Source organism: Odontomachus brunneus, unplaced genomic scaffold, assembly GCF_010583005.1.
Source record: "Odontomachus brunneus isolate Ranch 3 - 2012 unplaced genomic scaffold, Obru_v1 Obru_scaffold_002, whole genome shotgun sequence".
NCBI classification, from domain to species: Eukaryota; Metazoa; Arthropoda; class Insecta; order Hymenoptera; family Formicidae; genus Odontomachus; species Odontomachus brunneus.
In genome coordinates, this window is record NW_022639452.1 from 5,238,524 (window position 1) to 5,242,779 (window position 4,256).

A 4,256-nucleotide genomic window follows, 5' to 3' on the forward strand; every position below is an offset into this window, starting at 1 on the left:
GGTCTACCTCCCTCCCAGCAGGGGGGGATGTGGACTGCTTCCGCTCGCTGACCTCGCCGACGTCCTCACGATCGCTCACGTCTTCCGTCTTTTGACGGCGGACGACCGGGCGGTCAGGGACCTGGCTTGGGCGTCGCTGCGGGCAGTGGTTCGCCGCCGGATTGGCACCCACCCGACGTGCGGTGACGTCGCCGCCTTCCTCTCGGGCTCGCTCGAGGGGAGGCTAAGGGTGGGCGGGGAATCCTCGCTCTGGTCGAGCGCCCGGAATGCTGCGCGGAGACAATCTGAGCGCTTGGCCATTCGGTGGCTGTGGTGTGAGGAGCGTGAGGAGTTCGTCCTCCAATGCCGCGGGCCACGCGGCAGGGTCACTAAGATCCCACCTGGGGCTCGTGCCCAGGTGATCGGGCGCCTGCGAGCGGCGGTGGCAGAATGGTACGCATTCACGTGGATCTCAAAACCAGATCAGGGCAAGGTGTTTGAGGTCTCGTCGCGCGCACGGGTGAGCAATCACTTCATGCGTGGCGGCAGCTTCACCCGCTTTGCTGATTGGCGCTTCGTTCACCGAGCCCGCCTTGACGTGCTCCCCTTAAATGGGGCGCGCAGATGGGGGGAGGGTGACAGGCGTTGCCGGCGATGCGGAGAAGTGGCCGAGACCCTTCCCCACGTGATTTGTCATTGCGGGCCACACTCTGCTGCCGTCCAGTGGCGTCACGACTCGATCCTGCTGCGACTCAGGAAGGCCTGTCGTCTGCCAGGGTCGATCACGGTTAACCAGCGGGTCAGGGGTCTCGAGGGGGAACTCGGGGCGCTACGACCTGACCTTGTGGTCAGGCACGAGCCCTCGAAGAGCGTCGTCATATGCGACGTCACGGTTCCCTTCGAAAACCGTTGGGCGGCGTTTGATGAGGCTAGGGCGAGGAAAGTTGCTAAATACTCGCCCTTGGCTGAAGCGCTCCAACGGCGGGGATACCGGGTCGTCGTGACGGCCTTCGTCGTCGGGGCCCTTGGCTCGTGGGATCCGAGGAATGAGCCGGTGTTGGAGCTCCTGCGCGTAAGCAAGGCGTATGGGGCGATGATGCGCCGACTTATGGTATCGGATACCATTCGCTGGTCACGGGATATTTACGTGGAGCACGTGTCCGGCGTCCGCCAGTACGAGGCACCTCCGCGGCCTGTAGACGGTAGCGTTCCGGAAGTTTCTCCGCCTCGCGCGGTTCGTCGCCGTGTGACTGGCGCGCGGGCGGATGGCGGAGACGATGGTTCTCGCGCCTAAATCGTTTAGTGTGAATGTCGTGTAGGGCACGTCCTGCCCCGGGGGACCCGCACCTTTTTATATGTATTTATTTATTTATTTTTGAAATGTCTGACTGCCGCGCCGACGGGAGCGGCCGTCAGGGCGCTCTCGCCGTCGCGGCTGCTGCATTTTAATTGTATTTATCTATTTATTTTTTATCGCGCCCTATACACGCAGGGATACTCTACTGTTTTTAGTTTTATATTCTAGTCTATCGTTTGAGATGTTTGACTGCCGCGGGGGCGATGGCGACTGTATCGGTCGCCATCGTCACCGCGGTTGCACATTTTAAACCTATTTATATTTTATTGTACATATGCATTTATTTTATTCTCTTTTTTATTGTATTTATTATTTATTTTAGCGTGTTTGTATCGTCGTATTTATTTATTTATTTTGCGGCGGGTCCTGCGCTCCGGAGGGACGTGTCAGCGGTTGTGTATGCCGCGGATGTTGTATAACGGTACATTGTATATACGTGTATATGTCCCGTGCTATAAATGTACGCAGGTATGAATGTCGCGAGTAAATGTAAGAATTTATACAGGTAAACGCGCCGTGCGCATGCCCCGCAGCGGCGGGGCATACACTATGTATGTATTTATTCATCTTTTTGTCTACATATTTAATTATTTATTAGTCCAACTGGTTTGATGTGTTGATATATTGGGGCGGCCTGTTAGCCGTCCCAATATTATTATATATATTCGAGCCACACAGGAAGGATCTTTTCTGCTTCTCTTGTGTTCGTCCTGGCCCAGCAGGGGGGGCTTGGTGTCCCCTGCAACAAAAATGTTTGTATTAGCGCATGGCATGAAAAGCCAAAACTAAAATTGTATTTACCACCGGGGGTTATGTCCCCGGTGGAACATTAGCTGAAAATAAAAGCGTTGTATCTCTCTGTTAGGAGGGCGCGCCTCTCATCTAGTGATGAGGCTGCGGGCACAGAGGCGCGCGCGACGCCTAGTCCGCCGCCCTTCACGGCGGCGAATTATCCCCCCTTACTGGGGGTCGCTGCGAGGAGACCGGAGAGCGGAAGGACGCTGCCGGCGGGACCCGCGGAGGATGCGACGCGTCGGGGGAATACTGGTGAGTGTGTTACCGGTCATTCGGGTGCTCCACGGGATGTCCGCGGGGTTATAGGTCGACGGGGAACGCGCGCGTCCGTCGGCGAGGGGCGTCCGGGGAGGGTGGGGGCGACGGTGGTACCAGCGAGTAGGGCGAGGGGCGGCGCGCGTCCGCCCGCAATCCCGCGGAGTCCGCCGGCCGCGGCGAGACGGGAGCCGGTGGCGGCGCCTGTCGTGCTTACAGCGCGACAGAAGACTGCCGAGAGGCGACGTCTCGTCGCGGCGGCGGACTCGGCGGGTACGCTCGCTGACCTTGAGCGCCTGATGACGCAAGTCGTCGGGTTCTTCGGGGGACGCGAGCAGGGCGGGGGCGTGCCGCGTCCTCGTGGTCGTCCGGTACGGTCGCGAGAGGCCGGCGATAATGCGCGGGGAGCGGATAGGGCGGGAAACGGCGCCAGTAATGAGGGGGCGTCCGCACCGGCGGAACGCCCTCTATTCGATAGAGAATCTCGCGCGGAAACGGGACGTGAAGCAGCGCGCTTACAAGCGCTCTTCAGGAAGAACCGTCGCAAAGCGGTCCGAGAAGTTCTTTCCGGCCCCGCGGATACGTGTGACGTATCCACACAGCGGGTGTCGGAATACTTCAGAGGAGTATACTGCGGCGCGGGAAACCTGGAGGGCGCGGCGCCTGTGGAGCTGCCTGAGGCCTCGGGCAATGACGAGCTCACGGCTGAGCTGATTCGGCCGATTACGAAGCGAGAGGTCGACCGGAGGCTCCGGCGTATGAATAACTCTGCGCCCGGACCCGATGGTTTGACTTACCGTGACCTCCGTGTCTCGGATCCGACGGCTCAGCTGCTCGTCGCAGTTTTTAACGCCTGCCTGCGGCTCGAGGCTGTCCCCGCGAGGTGGAAGACCTCTAACACCGTATTGGTGTATAAAAAAGGAAACCGCGATATGTTGGAGAACTGGCGTCCTCTTGCGCTCGGGGACACGATCCCGAAGCTCTTCGCGGCGTTGTTGGCCGATCGCCTGACCGACTGGGCGATCGCTAACCAAAAACTAAGTCCGGCTCAGAAGAGCTTCCTGAGGGACGAGGGGTGCTATGAGCACAACTTCGTCCTTCAGGAAGTCCTGACCGATGCCCGGAGGGACCGCCGGGAGGTGGTAGTGGCGTGGTTAGACCTGTCCAACGCGTTTGGATCGGTTCCTCACGACACGATCCGCCGCGCCCTTATACGAGCCGGCGTTCCGCGGAGCCTCATAGCAATATGGGGCTCCATGTACGATGGCTGCACTACGCGTGTGCGAACCAGAGACGGGTTCACCGCGCCCATTCCCATTCGCTCGGGTGTACGCCAGGGATGCCCGCTGAGCCCTGTGGTATTCGACCTTGTGATCGACTCGGTGCTGCGTGCAGTTACCGAGACCGGTCTGGGGGTCGAGCTACTGGGCTCGCGGTGGTCAGTGATGGCCTATGCAGATGACCTGGTACTGGTCTCCAGGACCCCGGGCGAAATGCGAAGACTGCTTGCAGTCGCGGAGGGCGAAGCATCGTCGATAGGGTTGCGGTTCAACCCTGCTAAATGTGCCACCCTGCACGTCGGTGCTGGGCGAGGCGGCAGGGTCCTGTCGACGACCTTCGTCATCCAGGGCCGGACTGTGAAGTCCCTGGCGGAAGGCGAGGCCTATGAGCACCTCGGCATTCCGACGGGCTTCTCCGTCAACCAAACGCCTAATGCTGCTATGTTGGCCTTGGGCGAGGACCTCCGCGCGATTGACCGGTCGCTCCTTGCCCCGTGGCAGAAGTCGGAGGCCGTGGCGACTTTTCTGTTGCCGCGGCTCGACTTCTTGCTTCGGGGAGCCAGAGTTGAGAAACGTCCCCTGATAGCCTT